Genomic DNA, 21929 nt, shown 5'->3' with positions numbered 1-21929 from the left:
GTGCTTGTCGGTATACGCAAGTCTTTTGTGATAAAAGAAAATGAAAAGACACGTCGGGCTAACGACAGGAAATGATAATTTTAGAAATGCTCAGTCCCTTGTTTGAGTACTCGATAAATGAAATAAATACTGTGCAACTGCGAATGGAACAACAGGCCGCGTACGTAACACGCGCAGTGTAAATAAAGACACAGAGACTAAAATAATGTTAAATTCCTGCATGCCTATAATTAATGGTAAGATGTAGTACTCTTGGCTTCGTGAATACTGGGTTCTGTTCTCTCTCGTCTCTCTCATCGGAGAAGGGTGAAAATGATATTGATGAACTCCCTTATATTGAATTGACTACTAAATGTTTCGTTTAATATCCGCAATACTTGCGTTAATTATCTACTTACGTAACGTTTAATGAAAAGAATTGCTTTTGATAACGTTTTAATGAAAATGATAATGCGCTCAAGAGCGTTGATGATTTTTTATGCTAATAGGTAGCGGCTTGCGCTTATGAAATGATTTTTGCGTTTCAATAGAATTTTCACTAAGACGCTTTACATTACAATTCTTGTAATTTACTCTACTTTTAAGATTTACGTTACTTTTATGTAAGATTACTAGGTCTCACTTGTGACAAGCGAAATGTACGGTAAGGATTTTAAAACGATGTTAGCAAACATTTGTGAATGAGGTTACTTTAAGTACAAGGAAACAAAACTTTCGACTCAGCGAGCGGTGAGCTATGCGCGTGAACCCGCGGTTAGCAGGTCAGAAGCGGGTGGACAGCGGGTCGTTCAACAACAGCTGATGCCTCTTAAACGTGAGGCGATTTACAACACGAACTTCTAGTTTCTTATTCAAGGCGAATTACGTTAATTTCTCTGGCCGAACAATAGATACTAGTACCGAGATTAATATTATTTTATGTTAAAACTTTAAGACTTACGTTCTTTGCTAAATCGATTGAGATAATTCGTAATGGGTAACAAACATGGGCAGCCGCTTTATTGAAACAAGGGGCTGCTGCAGGCACAGGAGAGTGCGGCGTGCGCGAAGCTGAATTTAAGCTGGGACTCTTGAGCGGTTACAAACACTTGGAATGAAAACTACGTTTAAAATGATTCCCTAACATTACTCACCGACAAACGAATTGTACACTTTCTTTGCCGTAACTATTAGTAAAACGTAGCCTCCTACCTAGCTTAGGCTTTTTAACACAGCACTAAACACTGGCAAAGCCTTCTAGTTTTGATCTGGGTCTTTTCTGGCATCTCTTCTACAACACGTGCTTCTGTCTCAGTCCGAACGAGGACAGCACAAAGTAACCCAGAGAATTCGCGGGCAAAATTGTTTGCTCGCCGCTAAAATAAAGCTCTGCGCGTTTGCCGTTTACAAATAGATTTCTACCTACGCTCTTTTAAACACTTTCATGCAGGAAAATACTTAAACGCACTTAATCTGAACATTTGTTATAGAATATCATATCAAAGAATTGTATACCTTACCGAGTCAGTGTCTGTCTTTCTTTTCCGCTGCAAGTGTGCTTTCTTTTTTTTTTTGCGCTTGAAAAACATTTACATCGTTTTTTACAAGGATAACGTGATTTACAAGCTTTTTTCTTTTTTTTTTAAGCAAGCTAGGTCAAATCCTTGGCGAAGGTCGAACAATGTAGTCGATTTACAAAGCCAGGAGACTGGCAAGTTCCCAATGTTACGCATTAGCCGGCGCCTTGGTAGAGGCTCTATCCTTACGGGAATAAATTTGAGTGAGGAGGAGAAGGAAATTAATCGAACTTACCGTAAAACTTGATAGTTAGTGAATTAATTTCTTTCGAGGAAAGGTCGCCATAAAACTCAGTCTCGGGTTACTTTTACAGCTATTTATTTACACAAAAGGCCCTTGCTGGCCTGGAGAAAAGGTAAATGCACGCGTCACCAACGTTGGGACTTATGTATCCGCTCACAATGGAATAATCGCTGGCTCAAAATGGAGTCGTGAAGCTGGTTTCATAACTTGGGTAATGCCCACTTGCGGGCAGAGAGACATGACACGTGGCTCATGGAAATCTGGAAAGAATCCCAGATTAGACGAGATAAAAGGAAAAACAATGACTTCTCTTGTTTTGGATAATTTAATTCTCTAACAAACTGGGAGAGAACTTTTAATGTTTCCCTGAGGTAATGCAATGACTTTCATTGGTCTGGGCATCCCACAAGGGGAAGCATTGCGGCCATGAGGCAGTGAGAGGGAACAAAAAGGATTGAGTTTCCTTTTGGGTTGTGAAATTGAATTGGGAGAATGAGGATCAAACTGATATGGATGGGAGAGACTGGCGAATACTGCTGTTCCACGACGTTACCTGTATGTCTGTTCAGGGTGGCCCTTTTGTAGAAAAGCTGGCCTGCCTTTGTCTTAGGCCGCTGGGTCGATCGTCCGCGCCACTTCACAGCCCTGGATAGGCCTAACGTAAGGCATGTGTTGGACTCCGTCCGGGTCACGTCCTGCAGTCGACTTGGGAAGAACCCAGGTGTTTTGCTTGGTGTTGTAAGTTCCCCTTAACCCCCCACGGCAAGGCAAATCTGGAAACAACATACAGCCAGCAGAGGGGTCCAGGAAAGAGACGCTAAGATATAGGTCTGAAGAAGTACCAATCTGCGCTACATCCTTCCTTTTGAGATTAGCGTCCTAAAGCTGACAAAAGACTCTTTTCCCTCCCAACTGGGAACCCCCTTTCTCTGGCTGGCGATTGTTGGGGTTCCCGCCCGCGTTTCCTAAAAATCAGCTGATATTTGGAGGAAATGGCTGCCATTTTCAAATCAATTAATTTATTAAGGCGGGGAGCCGAACGATCTATAAATGTAACAATATATATACTAGTATCATATAATAGTATATCTGATATCTATCTATATATATATATATTCTATATATATATAATATATAGATTATATCTATTATTAGCGATATATATATATATATGATATCTATCTATCTATATATATATATCTATATGATATTAGATAGATCTATTATATTCTAGCCTATCTAGATATATATATATATTATATATATATATTATTGATACAAAGACAAAAGGTAACAACTACATACTGATGTTGGTGTCCCAGTACAGTAAACCAGGAAGGAAGACAAGAACTACCAAGGAGAGGTGCTCACACTGCAACCGCCCGGTGTGCATCAACCACTCCACACTCGCGTACCTAATTTTAGGTCTTTTTTGACTTCCTCTCTAGAACTTAACGTGCATCCTGTAGAATTGTGGTTTGGGCTAGAGAGGTCCCTACCTTCCCCCTCTCTATGTCACTACAGTAATGGAATGTACGGCTCCTTCATAATAATAAAAGAATTGAAATGAGGGTATGTTTTCAACAAAAATTTCACTAATTTTCTAAAACTGTACTTATAGATTTCATAATGATTCTTGCACCAAAATAAAGTAGTAAGTTTAAGGTTAATCACTATATATATATTTTTTTTTTAGTAATACATGTACAATTACTATATTTTCTTTTTTTATAAGGCTGGTTCCAACCAGGTTACCTTAATAAAGACTGTATTTGAAGGTTACCTATCTACGGTTAACAATATGCTAAATGCACTTACATTCTCAGTCTGGACCATTTACGGTACAGTGAAGTATATATGACCAATGAAACAGAATGTTTGGAAAATAGCGGGTTTTTTCCACCACTGTTAACGATTAATTATATTTACTCAACAAGTAATAACAACGGGTTATAAATTAATACTTGGGGCCCACGTGAGTAATAGTAAATAAGCTGAGATTATAAAGAATCGGCGGTGCCATGAAAGATGAAATCTATCGTCGCAAGTGAATAATTCCGGACGACAAATGCATGGGTGAGCTGAGAGTGTTCTTGGTCACTCAGTCACTCACGATAAAGGCATCCCTCTGAAAGAGAGAGGTGTCGAATTAACTATGGGACTGGCGAGAATTGGAGCCCTAATACCATGCAATTGGAATAATACAGATTCCCTAACTAACAACGCTCCCAAGAGTGGTACAGCCAATCGAAACTCGCTTCAATCGCAATGTTCGTAAATTGAAATTCAACTAGCATGCAAACGGTGGGTGGCAGGCTGAGAAAAGGATCGACTTAGGGTAACAAAAGGAGGGTTTGCTGATGAACTGAGAGAGAAATACACGTAGCGAATCATGGAGAGACTTGGAGGCGGTTCGTTAAGAAAAGTCAAGAAATATTTCAGTAGGAGAAAAAACAGATCGCCAAAATACTCGAGTCTTAAGCTTACCGTAGAAGTCCAAAGCAACGATCCAGTATATGGGTATCCTGATCTGAGTCCTGTCACACATGGGGCACAGGTGGCGGACCTGTGGAGTGGTCGAGCGAGAACAAGGGACATCTGCTTGCGACCAGAGCCATAGCAGTCTTGAGAACGAACCCGGGCGACGCCCGAGTTGGGAGGCCGGGCGCCTCAGGGTCCTCAGGAGGGGAGTCACCGACATGCTGACGATTAGTGGAGTTGAATATAGAATTTAGGCCAAAGGCCAAGCACTGGGACCTATGAGGTCATTCAGAGTTGAAATGGAAATTGACAGTAAAAGGTTTGAAAGGTGTTCCAAGAGGAAAACCTCACAGTTGCACCATGAATCAGGTGTTAGGAGATTGTGGAACGTAAGATGAGGAAGGATGATATGAAGGGAGGTATAGCAAAAAAAAAAAAACAAAAAAAAAAAACGAAAGTGTTTGCAGCTAGGGACCGAAGGCATGCTGTAAAGAATCTTAAGTAATGCCTACAGTGCACCGCATGAGGTCCACTGACAGCATTACCTCCTTACAGGGGACATGCTGACAATCCTGAGTATATTTAGGCTATTATAATCTGTAAAGAACTACTTGACTTACAGCGTCAGACATATAATGCTTTGTATCATAGTTTTACAATAAACCGTGAAAAGCTCTTAGAACGGTTGGAGCATTACCAAGTCTATTGTGCTAAATATCACTACTCTAATAACAGATAAGTAAAACTTATCTGCCTCAAATATTCAGATTCCTTTAATACCAATAGTTATATTCATTTTCTGTCCCTTGAATGTTTCAAATATACTGATCATATTTTTTATATGTCGAAAGTATTCTTTAAATAAGAATATCAATATACGATAAAACAAAAGTAGTCTTATTTCTGGATTTTCCACTTCAATAAGAACAATGCTACTAAATAACAACGTAAGGAAAGCGATCATCGTTGCGGAGGAATGAAAATTTGAAAATACTTTCATTGAAAGTCCCATTTAGATTCAAGCAAATTTTACTGTCGTACCTTGGATGATGTTCCGGTAGAAGTAAAAAAAATGTTGTCCTCAGTTCCTGGATTAATTTTGTGATGTTAATTTAAAGTGTTGGTCAACCACCCTCCCTCCTTTAGTATTGCTACAAAAAGAAAAAAAAAACATCCCAACTGGCTTTTTCTAAACTACATCAGCTCCTTCTTAATGACACAGTAGACAGATAAGGACAAGAGTAGATTTTTAACCAGAACTTAACTAGTATTCCTATAACAACAGTAAGAAGGGCTTCTTGAAATATATGGGTACAATTATTGTATTGTAATTCTATTCATTGATATTTAATGAAATCTATTTTCTCTCTGTCTGCAAATAATTTTTACTGCGTTTGAAAATATAATTTGCTTTCAAAGTAATCAATAACTATAGTTATTGGTAATAGGAAGAGTGGGTATGCCTGAGGAAACTTTTCAGGTATATTCTGTCATTCACTGGATAATAAATCAACAACAAGTTTCATAAAAGGTAAACATTTATTACATCTCGTCAGTAACTTCGAGAGTACGGGAAGAATTCTTTAATAGGAATTAATATTTGATGACTGTAGCAGTTACTCCAGTATGTCCATCTCTCGACTTTAACTTCTTGTGCCCATTACGTATGTTCCCCTTTTTCTTCCTCTATTGCTTCTCAAAGTCTAAATCTCTGTACACTCCTGCGTGAGGAAATATCAACATACTCAAAGTACAGTGTCCCAATCGTTCACGGTGGCATCATGATTCTTTTATTGTGGCAAAATTATTAGAGTTTATCCATGTTATTAGATGAACATATATATATTTTCCCCCAGTAACAACTAAGGCCTCTCACACAGCCATTAATTACTGAAAGGAAAAATCTTATGCTCTAATATCTAATGTCATTATTCCGTATCCAGAATATAATGAATGTTAGTCGCTATTTCAAAACAATGGCCTTCATCACCACTAACTGAGTTACTATTCAAAACTCCCTCATCATCTGTGCTTCACCGCATGCTTCATGCATATACATGAACGTATTTTGTATGTAAATCACATCATTACAAGGTCAATCCCTCTTGATTTGTAACAGCGCCGTCATTATCCGTTCTTTTGCTACAAGCCGTAAGCTATGATTTGACCTTCCCCGTTATACATAATAACGTAGGTTAAATCTGTCACCTACACATGACATCGCCGGGAGACAAATATATAAAACACAGCTGTACAGAAATGTCTAGTTTTCAGCTGCTGAATGAAGATCATACATATTAAAGGATTCTCATACAACATTAATAGAAAATTGTAAAATTACGAATGACACCCTAGACAATTAGCCGATGATAAAGATGAAAAAAATCCGCGTTTCATTGTCATTAAATATAGGAAATTAATGACTACAATGCTAATATATATATATATATATATAAAAAATATATATATATATATATATATATAGATAGATCTATATATCTATAGATATAATATATATATATATATATATATATTATATTATATATATATATATATATCTATAGATATATAGATATAGATATTTAGATATATATTATATATTATATTATATATATAATATATATATATATAATATATATGATAATATATATATATATATATATACATATATATATCTATATATATAGATATATATATATATATATATAATATATATATATATATTATATATATATATATATATATATATATATATATATATATATATATATATATATATATATATTTACGCATTTTTAAGGCGTTTGGCCAACTTGGCTTCTCTCGCTCTCTCTCTCTCTCTCTCTTTCGGCGAAGTGCCCCTTCCCTCTCTCTCTCTCTCCTCTCTCTCTCTCTCTCTCTCGGCCGACCTCTTTCCTCCCTCTCACACAACCCTCAACTCATAATTAAGGTCGCTGAATTAGTTCATGAATTATAGAAATAGACTTTATTTGTAAAAACCCAACAAGGAACTGATTAACGAACAAATGCGAAAATCAAAGCAAATATGAATATCCTGAAACAAAGTCACATATTAAACAGAAAGCTCTGAAACCAATTTTCAAGATGTAAAAGGTAAAAATACACACCTTTGGCGTAGAATGTAAGTTCAATTATACCTTCAGCGGTAGATAAGCGCCCACTCAAAATAGGTCCATTGCAATTCGTGACACGGCCCCAAGTGCCGAATTATACATCGTCTTCTAAATAGGAAACATACACTGTCATGAGCATGTGCCTATGCATGGTTATATGACTGGTCCATAAGACCTGATCAAAACCAGATCGTATGTCTTTCGCCTGACATCCCAGCTTCCGCCCATGCAAAGTAACATATGATCTACATGCTCCGATCACGTTGTCTCCATGTGCCCAAACACGAACCAAGGCACAGATCATTCGGGATAAATGTCTGGAGTGAGCTGAGATTCCACTCTTCTGCGAATGACTCCAGCATCACGCCACTTCCCAGAAAAGCTGATTGGCGAAAAGAATCTCGCTCAGTCACCAGGCAGAACACAAAAGATTGCTGAATCTCGTTGTTCATAATAGTACTCATATTTCAACACACATCTCCATATATATATATATATATATATATATATTATATATATATATATATATATATATATATATATATATATATATAGATATAGATATAGATATATATATATATATATATATATATATATATATATATATAAAGTATGTGTATATGCGTGTGCCCATGAACTTAGATATGCAAATGCAATAATGTATAGTATGTTGATGCACATAGGCGACCTAGCGAACCAGGTATAACTCATCCTGATAAAGAGGACTCCCACAGAGCACACCAGGGGCGAAAACAAGGAGCAATGGGATATGCAACCAACTCCAAAACCCAAGGAGCCAGGCTCTTACAGGCCAATATCTCTTCTCATCTACACAAAAAATAGAGCTGAAAGAATGGTCCTAAACAGGCTCATATGGAAGGAAGAATCCTTACAGCATAGGCTGTATGCATATAGGGAAATGGTTGGCACCCATGAACGCCTCATATAAATTCTTCAAAGCCTTGGAAGACTAACCAAAAACAAGAGCACACAACAGCGCAGACAGACTCTAAAGGGGCAGTCCTTGCACTTTAAGCAATTAAGCCCAAAGAAAATGTGGCGCTGATATTAGCAATTAAATCAGTAGCCAAGTCACATGAAGCTGCTCACAAGAAGGTTGTCCTCAACTGCATACCTAGTCTTGTGGGGATCCAGGGAAATGAAGAGGCCGACACCCTAGTTAAAAGAGCTCTCAGCTGCAGTATAGTAAGCACGCAATGACACCATCGCTCACATAACTGAAGGAAATAATAAAAAGCTGCACCAGACTTCACGAAAAAAAGTTAAGTTATGCGATTATCTACAATACTCAGAACTGCCAAGCAGTTCATTGATGTCATAAAATTTATGCCCTATGGTGTCATTATACAGACTGTCAAGAAAATTCTTTCTGTCTTACACTCGCTAAGGCTGGGATGTCTCTGCAGCCAGCAAGTGATTGGTATTGAAGACAGGCCATGCAATTACTATGATCTGGATGTGTATAAGTCATGCATTACCTGCTATACTGTTCGTAGACACAGCCTCTTTGGTGGAACCTTCCTAACAATGAATAGACACCTGTCAAGGAACAGACGCTGAGAAGCTTCCCAGAAAACATAGGGACACAAAAACTTCCTGACCTCCCACTCCCCTCCCAGGTAAAAGTCTCAAATAACCATTCATGGGGTAGATATGTGAACACAACACCATTAGACGATGCCATGCTCAACTGTGCAGTCCTCTTTTCAGGGGCAGGCCAAAGCCATAAAACCAACAGAACTCCATCATGGTCTATAGGTCTCCGAAAGGTACAAGAACAAAATACGTCACCCTCAGGGAGGATGAAAAATGGGACACCTAAGGCTCATCGATGCTTTCCATAGAATTCTTTTTAGTGTGCATTATTGTGTGCGTGTGTGTGTGTGTGTGTGTGTGTAGGTATGTGCTCCTATCAACAAGCCCCTCTTTCCCTCCAACTCTAACTCAATTCCTTTCCTTTTCAGTCCTTTGCCACTTGACTGAGATTCACTACTATAAACCTTTCTCTCCCACTGATAGATACCATAAGGTTCAAAGGGATTTCAACCCTGCCTGTCTCTGTCTTTCCTCTTCAAAAATTACCTGCCAGAAAAGCATTTTTCTCTTTTCACAAATCAACCCAGTTACAGGCTGTTCTAGGGGCAAGAGGCCGTGCCAGCACAAAGCTGGGTAAATCTCAAACAACCACAACAGGGGTGCCCTCACCTGAGAAGGATCTGATTGACACCGAAATAAGTACTTATTATGAACTGGTAAATAAACAAGCCACAATTATAATTTAGGTTTTTCTCGTGAATGTTCCTGATTTCTGTAAAGAAACCAACAGTGAATGGTAGACTGTATAACAAAAAAATGGTATTATACGATGAAATTAGAATAAATAAGAAGTGTCAGTAAAAATGAATAATGGAAAATGATATGAAATTGAAAACTGGTTTTACCGAACGGTAAAAGACAACGACACAAAGAGCAACCTATATACATGTCACAAAATTATTAGGCTAAATTTATACTGATATTCAACTATATTTGCATTTCAAAATCTGTGACTAAAAGTACCCATACATATACACACACACACACACACACTATATATATATATATATATATATATATATATATATATATATATATACATATATATATATATATATATAGATATATATATAATATATATATATATACATATATATATATATATATATATATATATATTATATATATATTATATCATATATAATATATATATATATATATATATATATATATTCATACATACATACATATATATATATATATATATATATATATATATATATATATATATGTATATATATACTATATATATATATATATATATATATATATATATATATATGTATATATATATATATATATATATATATATATATATATATATATATATATATATATATATATATATATATATATATATATATATATATATAGCGTCTCTGTTAGCTGACTTGATAGCGTCACTGGGTCCTGATTTCGTTCCCGTCCACTTGGACGGTGGTTCGATCCCATGTGGGGACGAAATTATTATCAACTAAAAAAATTCCCCTTCGGTACATATATGAAAATATATCAATTCCGAGGTAGAGTGAATTTAGATATTAAAGGACATTTCTAGCTCGAATGATATATAAATGAACCACGGTTCGATGTGATAATTATTCATAACAAGGCTACGTGTGTCAAACGCTCGAATTGGCTAATATGGTAGACGGGGTTTCATATCGATTCTAATTATGAATACACCGAGTTCGAGGGTGATTTGTAAGGTCAGAATCGATATAAACTTATAGCGTCTCTGTTTGCTGACTTGATAGCGTCACTGGGTCCTGATTTCGTTCCCGTCCACTTGGACGGTGGTTCGATCCCATGTGGGGACGAAATTATTATCAACTAAAAAAATTCCCCTTCGGTACATATATGAAAATATATCAATTCCGAGGTAGAGTGAATTTAGATATTAAAGGACATTTGTAGCTCGAATGATATATAAATGAACCACGGTTCGATGTGATAATTATTCATAACAAGGCTACGTGTGTCAAACGCACGAATTGGCTAACATGGTAGACGGGGTTTGATATCGATTCTAATTACGAATACACCGAGTTCGAGGGTGATTTGTAAGGTCAGAACCGATACAAACTTATAGCGTCTCTGTTAGCTGACTTGAAAGCGTCACTGGGTCCTGATTTCGTTCCCGTCCACTTGGACGGTGGTTCGATCCCATGTGGGGACGAAATTATTATCAACTAAAAAAATCCCCTTCGGTACATATATGAAAATATATCAATTCCGAGGTAGAGTGAATTTAGATATTAAAGGACATTTCTAGCTCGAATGATATATATATGTATATATATATATATATATATATATATACATTTATATGTGATAATTATACACATATAAATGTATATATATATATATATATATATATATATATATATATATATATATTATATATATATATATATATTATATAACTGATTATGTTTAGTCTATATTTTTTTCTCTTCGATATCACATCAAATCGAAAAGAAAAAAATATAGACTAAACATAATGAGTTATATAGATATATATATTATATATATATATATAACTCATTATGTTTGTCTATATTTTTTTGTTTTCGATATCACATCAATTATTTTGAAATAATGCTTTATTCTTCTCCGGTTCATTGATTTAACTTCATTTTTTCGCTATTTGTTACAATTTGTTTTCGAAAAAGGATTTAGGCTTTATCAGTCCTTTTTAATGGTATTACTACGTAACGTCCGAATTACAATTTCTGATGAAAAATTTACACGTTATAATGAAAGGATAAATCTTTATTTTGCCTTCACAGCTATAGATTCTCTTGTTTCATTTCGAAAATTATTTTTCAATGCTAATTTTTATGAACATAGTAGATAGAAGCCCAAATAACCCTCTTGGGTATCACGGAAACTGACCATAACTGTCAGTAAATTCAATTAAAGAAAATTAACTAGTCTCAGCCGTTCACCAGAATATTTTACGATCCTTTTATTTTTCTTATACCTCCTCGTATTTTTCTTCTGAGAACCCATATTCAAAAAAATACTCAGTGAAATTGCATCCTTGCAAACCTGCTTATTCGAAAACGGTCGAAATTTTAGTGACAGACATGGAATAACGCACGGTAAGAATACGTTTTTAACTTAATACAGCCAATATTGAAAAGTTAGAAAATCTAAAATGCATGATTAATATATATTTTTATGACATTCATTCACAATTGACAATTTAATATACACAAAAATATGAAATTAACAGGTAATATTATACATCTTATCTCAACCTCAGTTTTATTTTCTTCTTATCATGGGTTACGGAGTTAACTTTGTTTTATGTATGTAGAATGCCTGAGGGACATGAGAGTAAAATGCCTGAGGGACAATGAGATTCGAAAGCACCTTTTTGTGAATACATATTGAAAAGATTTATTAAGTGTTCTTGTCTAATTCTTTTTGCCTTCCTCAAGAAATAACCGAATAACGCAGTAGTATAATGGCTTAGCATTGGAACCTATATGATATTTACATGCAAGTCGGTATTTAAAAGTTGATTAATAGTAGTGTGTTATAATGTAGGAACCTTTTTGTTTCTTTGCTTGGTCAAATCAACTGTTCTATGAAAAGCATTTTTTTTTTCAGTTACATAGGTATAACGGAAGTTACCTTCCCTCTGAAGCCAACACTAAACTTCTCTCGCAATTCAAAAGCAAAATCAATAATAACCTATTCAGTTGGCGCCTTCAGTTTATATACCATGATTATCATTATTATTGTCATGAAATATCAACAAGACGTTCTATTCTTCTTAATAAATTAAGAAAATTAAATGCAACATAAATATCAAATTCATTCACGCATGAGCATTCATAACAGAGCTGAATAGTTCTTTCATTTATTCATTGCTCTTCAAAAGTAATTTATGATTATACTGTTGTATACGAGGTATAATAACATAGCTTATGTTTTCATTAGTTAAAACACTATAATCGAGTGGCGTGTTGGGCATAGAGGAGAGCTTTTATTATTTGATTCGTAAAATTAAAGCATAATTTAAAGGCAGTAACTACTAATAGGTTGAAAAATGCTATCAGGTTAATAATAGTTGTAATATTGATCCTAAATATGAAAAACATTACATTTTTGTAGAGGTTCTTTTGTTTTGACACAATTCATCTTTGAGATTAGGCAGAATAATTTAGTTGAAAAAGGCCTGGAATTTTCGTTCATTATGGCGTCAACGTATATACAGTTTATTTCATCTTTTTTTTTTTTGCCTTCGAAGATTGTTTGAGAATTGGAAATAATTTTACATTGTAACACAAAGCCAATTTCCAGGTATGGGAGGCAACGTTATTGACTTAGTAGAATCCATGAGTGACGTATACAGGCAACCTCGTTTGGAATTTAGGTGGCTGGTATATTTTACTAAATGGGGCCCTGTGCCAAACGTACCAGGAGCGCACTAGCTCTAATATACTGACAATATTTGATGATTACTCTATTAACAAAATTCTTTCTATTACCAATGCAATATTACTATAACTCTTTTACAGGATCTTATCTAGGATATGAAGTATGAGTTTACTTAATCAGAGACCACTCAGGCTGCCTTCTCTGGATAAGTGCCAAGATCACTCTGATGGAAAGGCACTGTGCCCCAATGGACAACGAGTGCAAAGCAGAGCTTGTGGCTCTAATAGACTATCTGGATCTCTTCCGCACCTTTTCTTTCCTTTTCCGGTTCCTCCAAAGTCTATCTACGACAGTTCTAGTAGGTGATGAAGGCACCGACTCTGGGGGAAGGGCAGAAATGACATCGAGATTGAAGTCAGAAGTAACCTTAGAGCAGTGGTTGGTTCTTTTTATTACCATGCCCATTCTAAGAGTTGGTCCTTCCCTCCATAGCCTCCTGCCATCTATGAGTAACATTCCTTCTCGAATTTGAAGGAAAAAAAAAGAGAAAGAGATGGGGTTTCGAGGGATAGGGAGGGAGGTAAAATATTACAAAACATGGTATTTACGCTCAACGAGTCTAACTAGATTAGTAGAATATAAGAAACTAACGTTATTAGTTCCTCACTCTTGTTGAGAAAATATAATAATATAATCAGAGAGTTTTAATTTTTCCATAGTGGTCACGCCTCCCCTGGAAATTGTTGATGCCCCTCTAGGGTGCACGCCTCCAAAGTTGAGAAACACTACCCTACTCTGGCAAAACCAGGGTAGCAACAGCTTCTGTGTCCCGGCCCAACAGTTTTCCTGGTCAACCAGACAAGGTGAAGCAGTAGAGTATGCCAGAGGTTCATCCTCTGAGGACAGAGGTGATGATGAAGAAGGATTATCAGGTACGCTGAAGGTTCACAGTTGACGATGACCAACTCAGTTAAATTTGGTGGTTCTCCGGAAGGAGGATCAGTGAAGTGATCTGGCACTGGTACTGACACAAGTTAAGGCCAAGCACAGGGTTCAATTCCAGTAATTGCTCAATGTCCATGGTAGTCTTGGAGGCACTGCTCAAAGCACTCAACTGGCACTAGCAGAGATTTTAAGGTCAGGAGTACCTGACAAGGAACCCAGGAGTGCAAAGCCCATAGGTGAGCCGGAGTTGGGTTGAGACAGAGATTCCTGTACTGGGGGAAGTCATAGCCTCCTGGAATGTCTTTGGTTATGGTTACAGTTGTGCGTTGTTTGCTGGGGCATCCAGACCAATTCGTGAAGTGCATCTTCATTTTGCACAACTTACAGCGGTACTGTGTCTTGTTAGCTCCCTGTTGCTTTTGGGGAGGGATTTCTTGGTGGCTTTCCTTTTGTGAGGCAGGAGGACTAGGCTTTGATTTGCACTGGTAATTAAAAGGCGATTCTGTTAATGGTGGCACTACCTTCAATGAGGCTGTGAGCATGTCAGGTGAGGCAATGGAGATGTGTTTTGCAAGTCCACTCCCGAGGAGGTCTTGTCCCAGCAGAAACTTGGCTCTGTGCCTAATCTTACTTACCACACCAATGTGTTGGTTCTGAGTGCCCCAAAATGTCGTCCAATGGGTCTTTTCATCTATAGTGGAACTGGCTGGCACTCAGGATATGGTGATCAGGCAGATATCTGATGAGGTATCCACCGTAGCCATCAGATCAACTACTGGGTTAGAGACATCAATGGGAGCCTCTGTGATTGCCTGAGTATTCAACCTCTCAGGGAGAGCAACGTCAGTATCCATGCCACAGTGGGCTTGGCACTGATTACCTTGATGTGTTTGGTAGAGATACCAAGCTTCAGGCAGGCATGATATGTGGCACTGTAGTGACCAAAGGCAACACAGTCCTTGCAGGGGCCCCTATGTGGTGCTTGACTGGCTGTGGTGTCAGTCAGTGAAATGGTTTGTTTGGAAGTAGATGGAGAGACACCATTTGTGTTCTAAGGCTGCTTAGGAGGGTGCTGCTTGCTAGCTCCCCCTTTAAAGTGGCACTCAGATTTGGAGTGTCCAGCTTTATAATAGCAATAGCATAATGGAGGTTTTGAAGGGAATCTGTTCTTCTGGCGAGCTGGCCCTAAGAAATGTCCGGGTGGCAATATGTACCAGTGAGACATGCAGGAAGACAGGTTGTATGTTTCTCAATCCTCAGCCATATGACAGCCATCCATGATTGTTTTGGGATTGTTTTGGGATGCAAGGGGCCCAGGAGCGCACTGGAAGAAGTCTTCTAGCATCATCCTGTTAGACAGGTCCTTGAGCTCAGTGCATGCCATGGAGTCGAGTCAGTTCTGACCTGCTCAGGTCTTGGGATAGTCCCATTCAGCCCAGGTCTGACCAATTTCCTTTGGGAGAGCATTAAACCTTTCTTTCAATTTCTCCAGGGTTATCTCATAGGCCATAGCAATTACTCTCTCAATTTCATCCATGCTCCCCGTGGTAACACTCTCCGGTGGGAAGCCTTGTCTTTACTCTTCATACGCTTGGAGAGAAGTAAGGCCCTCTCCATCTCAGTTATAGTGTAGTTTTCAAAAAGTGTCCCTACCTCCTCCAACCATGCCTCTGGCTCGTCTTCAATCCACTTTGGTAACAGTGGATAACTGGATATAGAAGGTTTAGGCAGAGCAGGTGTGGGGTTAGTGGTTTGTTGCTAGGCCAGAATCTCAGCACTGTCTTTATGAGCTCTCTCCAGCTTGATCTCTTTTTCCTTGAGAGCTAGCTCATACTATTTTTGCTTGTCTCTTTCTGTCCTTTCTTTTCTGCTTTTGCTTCTTCATAACTCCTTTGTTCTTCTCTTTCTGCTCTTTCCAGTTCAAACTGCCTTTGCTCCTCTCTTTCCTGTTTTCTCCTTTGGAGTGAGGCATCAGGATGTTCCTGTGCCCACTTGGTAAAATCTCTTCAAATGAGACCCACCTCTTTCCCAGATTCATGAAGGTTTTGCAACTTTCTCCCAACATGGTTCTGGTAGGTTAGGGCATACTTGAATGGTTTGGGAAAATGAGTTATTTGGGGAAGTGTCCGTTAGATTTGGTAACACTTCAGTGGAATGGCACATTTCAATAAGTGGGACTGTGGTTCAGTCTGCTGTTCAAAGGTCACACTGACTGGAGTGGTCGTTGATTACCAAAACTCTTATGAATGGACACATTCATTGTTGTTGGCACAGGTATGATTTGTGTATTAACATAGGAAGCTTTTTTGGTGGCACTGGGGTGTTGGTGAATTCCAAAAAACAACACTAATTGTCGTAGAACAAATTGTACGGAGGGACATGACCCTCTGCAGGAAGCAGAGCACACATGATGAGTAAGTGAAAAAGAAAAGATACGACACTTCTGGCGGGTTATGCGTTAACAGTGCACACAGTTCAGTGACACTCATGGGTGGCTAGTTCCTAGGTATCAGAGATGCTGCTTCCTCTCATGTGGAGTCAGGAAGACTTGTCGTGTGCATCTAATGTGCAATTTACTGCTTACGGAATATGTAAGTCTTAAAAGCATCCACTCATGTGAGACAGTTTCAATTAACTATTGTATATTTTTTTCACGTCTATAATTATTCTGTGATGCAGACGTTTAATGCTTAATCACCTAAAGCTCTTAATGGAAAAGTCCGTGAAAATTATACAAGTAACTTTGACACAAGTGCATGTACAATTTAACATCACTATATGTGACGCGAATAAAAACAAAAGCAAAGATACACTGATGAACCCAGAGGCTATCCCAGTGAGTGAACTTAATATATAACCTTGACTTTTTTTTTTATTTCTCTCAGTTTATATAATGTAATAGGTTATATTTTCATATCTCACACAATTAGCAAATCATGCCTCCTATTAATTTGGATAAAATAGTGTACATATAGACATAACTGAATTTTGTCTTTTTTTTCTCTCCAGATTGAAAAGCATATATAGTATAAGGATTGCCAATTTTACCAGCATGGCAACATGCTAAGCCAAAGAGATATAGCTCAAGATTCGGGACCTAGCAGGTCAATGGGGACTGAGTCAGGACTGCCATCTCTAGCCAGTGTTTAAAATGTTATTTAGCCTATGAGCCTTCAGGTTACAGAAATGACAACTTGCCTGGAGGAGGTGTGCTGAGATTCTTAAAAAGACAATTAAGACCATAAAAAACGAGAGTACTGGATATAGATATTAGAGATAAGGCTATAAAGTGACTACTAGTATGCATATCATCTACATGTCTAAGCTAATCCAGCTATAATATGACCATTTTAGGAAGATACTTTTCCCCACTGACAGAGACAGCACATTTATGCCACTTCTTCGACGTCTTTTTAATTCTAAACTTGTCAAAAGAAAAAAAAAATTTTATTGCAATAAAAAGAAAGTGTTATGTATTTTCGGACATGTATGCTCTCCCGCTGAAATTTATTTCGTTCATAAATCGTTGTCGATGTTATGTAACTTATAAACGTAGCATATGTTTTTATAGATGCTGCCAATAATTCCTGTCAGCTTAAGGCAGGTCATTCTCGGGATGCTAAGCTGTTTAATCCGAGAAGTAATGAAGGATTATTCACTTAAGTTTCTACCTTCAATGGGTCATTGTTTGGTCACCTAGAGTTTCAGAAATCTTACTCTCCTCTCAGATGGATTTAATTAGTGAACTAAGCCATTTCTGTACGAAACAAGCTTGAGCTCAGCCGATCATGGAAAACTCTCCAAGACAAGTTCTGCCTAGAGCATCCCGAGAAATAGCTTGGAACGTTCATCGCTGAATAAAAGAACAATGGTCCCTTACACAATGTTTCAAAAGCAGTTTTACGTGCTACTGAAGCAACGATTCGTTAAAGAAGCTGAAGTGACGGAAGAATATAAAACTCCTGTTTTCCCACAGAAAAAATGCTGAAGATCAAAACTGGTGACAAACTTAAATGACTTTGATAAGTGTGCTTTGCGAATGACAGTGCTAAATTTCTACCTCAGAGAGGAAATTCCCACACTTGAGAAAATTTAGTTTGCATTTAAAGAAAATATAGGATTTAATGGATGCAGAATCATTACGGAAAGTATTGAAACAAATTGGGTTTAGATACGGAAAGATGAATGGAAGAAAATTTCTCAGGAACGAACAGATGTAGTCACTGCTCGGACAAAATTTTTACGGACAATGAAAAAAGTTTCAGAGGATGGATATAAATCCATGATTTATGTTAATGAAACTTGGGTGGTCAATGCTATATCGTAAGCTCTTGTTGGATTGATTCAGAATCTGCAAAAGCCACAGGAGTCAAACCACCCACTGGTAAAGGAAGTCGACTTATAATTTTGCCTGCTGACTCCCAAGAAGGATTAGTTCTGCATGCAGATTTGATAATTGAAGCTAAAAATGGTGGAGATTAGCACCAACAGATACATTCTGCAGTGTTTGAAAAATGGTTTAAAACCCACTTTCTTCCGAATATAGGGTCATCTGCCATCATATTGTCTGATAAGGTTTCTTATCATTCAGTTCGAATTAATAAACATCCGACAATGTCTGCCAAAAAGGATGAAATTAAAGATTGGCTAATAAAAAAAGGTGTCAATTTAGGAGATAACCTAAATAAATGTCAACTGATCAAATTAGTAAAGTTGCAAACACATTTGTGTAAAGAAAATTATTATGTGATTGACAGACTGGCAAGAGATCATGGACACAAAGTGGTTAGGCTGCCTCCATATCACTGCCATATAATGCAGTAGAACTGATATGGGCACAGGTGAAATAATTTTTTACATCTTTTGGAGTTGACATCTATTGAGAAACATTCTCCCCATAATATGACGGCCTTAAGGCACCCTCAATAGTAAGGGGGCCACCACCCTTAGGAATGGAGCCCTGAGAGTTTCCCACAACATTAGGGCACAGGAGGCCTATGTGCTTTCAACTTACTTACCAGGCCTTGATAGTGGCAGGGGGCTCGCTTCCTTAGGAATTAGGGCCCAAAGAGTTAAAGATGGGCCTGCTGCATTCAAATTTGGCACCATGAGTTAACATAAATGACAACAAGTAAATCCTACATCAAAATCAGAATTTAACTGTAGGATAAGTTTTATTAAGGGTCTTTTAAAGGGGGCCTCACAATGAAAATCTCTCCTGAGTAACCTGTATGCACCTGCTGTCAGCCAGCAGTGTCTGACTGAGCCAGTCAGTGAAGGAATAGCAATGGCTTTGGAAAGATGTAAATGTACAGAGGTGCTCAAATCTCATGCGACATGATTCTTTTTGTATCGTCCAGATTCTCAGACTCATCGTGACATTGCCAAGTAGTGTTAACTTCTTTTTTTATATTTCTAATGGCATACCGACAAGTCTGTGAAGTCACAGCTGGCCCTATTTTCCTTATGGTTATATAAATATGATCCCTTTTATGCATTGGTATGATTCGTAAACTGTGTGATTTGAACTGATTTTTTTTTGCTTTATGTTTGCTATTTCAAAGTGCGGTGTGATAAAATTATTGGTGCCATCAATGATAGCACACTTAACATGCTCCTCGGACTGGTCAACATAACTGCGTCCTCAGCTTTGTGACAGTAGACGTAATAAGCTCATCTGTCATAACAACATTTTCAAGGTAGGAATATGAATTACCACCAGTTTTCTTTGATTGTTGAAGTTTATGCTGTGTTTAAGCTGCCTGTATGTTGCAAAATGTTTCATAGGCCTAAAGAAATAATCTAAGCCTTCTGAGATGTAATCTATTACTAATTAATTTATTTGTAGAGATTACCTTTTCTTTGAGGAATACGATAGGAATATGAATTACAACCAGTTTTCTTTGAATGTTGAAGTTTTAGGCTATGTTTAGGCTGCCTTTATGTTGCAAAATGATTTATAGGCCCAGAAAAGTAATCTAAGCCTTCTGAAATGTAATCTGTTACTATTGTTATTATTTGTAAAGATTACCTGTTCTCTGAGGAATAAAAGATGATGATGGTTTTGATTACACCGAGGCGATGGCTATTAATCGAAATATAAGTATTAATATCTAGGCGTATGGAACACTTGTTTTTCAACTGGTTTAAAATATCATTTTCTTAAAAGTCTTTGTGCTCGACTTTGGTGTATAATTTAGTCTTTCATAAGGTAACTTGAAGTGCAAGAATGTGTAGATAACCTCATTTCCTTTCTGGCCAGATATTGTTAATAGAGAGATGTGACTGTTAAGTGTAAAGTAAAGAAATCTGACATTTAGGCCTAGGAACAATATCTTGGCATTGACAAAAGAATAATTGCATAGGTGAATATTTGCTATATGCCATAATTTTTGAAATATTTAAGAATTTTTCAAGATAATTTCATGGTCGCTAATCAGTGTAGACTTACTTATGTTACCCCGGTTGGCTGTTGTTACACCTGCGCTAATGATACGTCCCACACGTTCCCTTCACACGTTGATATCGGTGGGCTCATTCTACTTTTGTATATACATTTTTACATTTTTTCAGCATTGAGGTGTAAAAGCAATCAAATAGGACTATTTAAAATGTTATGCTTGTTTTTGAAGCATTATCATGTTATGACATTTTTTTTTTTTTTTATTTAACATTTGAAAAGATGCTTGACGACGACTTCATTTTGGTCAGATGCCTCAGCAATGTGTGAACGAAAGTTTTGAAAATGTTTAGAAAGAGTTTTTTCCGAAATCTGGGTACATGTGATATTTTCTTACAGTTTTGAAATAGATGACACATTTCACTCATATGAAACATATTATGACCTATTTGTATGCAATAATCACGTTTCGGGATAGAAGTAATAGATGAATATGGAGCATGCTAGGTTGCCAGTTAGTGAATTTTGAACAAAATCCTATGGAGTCGTGTCACATTACATTTGAGCATCACTGTACGTTCGATAACACATCCAAAGGATGGGTACAGCTGATAGTATATATACCAATATGAAAATAGCAAGCAAAAGATTAAGTATATTAATCTCCTCTCTCTCTCTCATATTCGTGTAGTCATGTCCTGGTCACGTGACCAGTCGTTGACGCCATCATCATGATCATGATCCTGCGATAGAGGTACTCTTATGTGGGGAAAAAGAAAAATAAGACGTCATTATCGTCACTATCATTATCACTATTACCCTCTCTCATATCTATTGAAAAAAATCGTTTCATAGAAAGATATTCATCCCATTGGTTTTTCTTTCATTATAATATTTCCTAATTTCTCCTGTATCCCTCTCATTATTTCTTTATATGCATATATATATATATATATATATATATATATATATATATATATATATATATATATATATATATATATATATTGTGTGTGTGTGTGTGTGTGTGTGTGTGTATATTTGTGTGTGTGTGTGATTTTTTAACATATAGAGATTTCCACTATAGGATATTAGAGAGGGTGATAGTAATAATGATAGTGACGATGATGACGTCTTATTTTTCTTTTTCCCCAATA

The sequence above is a fragment of the Macrobrachium nipponense genome, chromosome 4, assembly GCF_015104395.2.
Source record: "Macrobrachium nipponense isolate FS-2020 chromosome 4, ASM1510439v2, whole genome shotgun sequence".
Classification (NCBI taxonomy): Eukaryota; Metazoa; Arthropoda; class Malacostraca; order Decapoda; family Palaemonidae; genus Macrobrachium; species Macrobrachium nipponense.
This window is presented reverse-complemented; position numbering follows the sequence as displayed.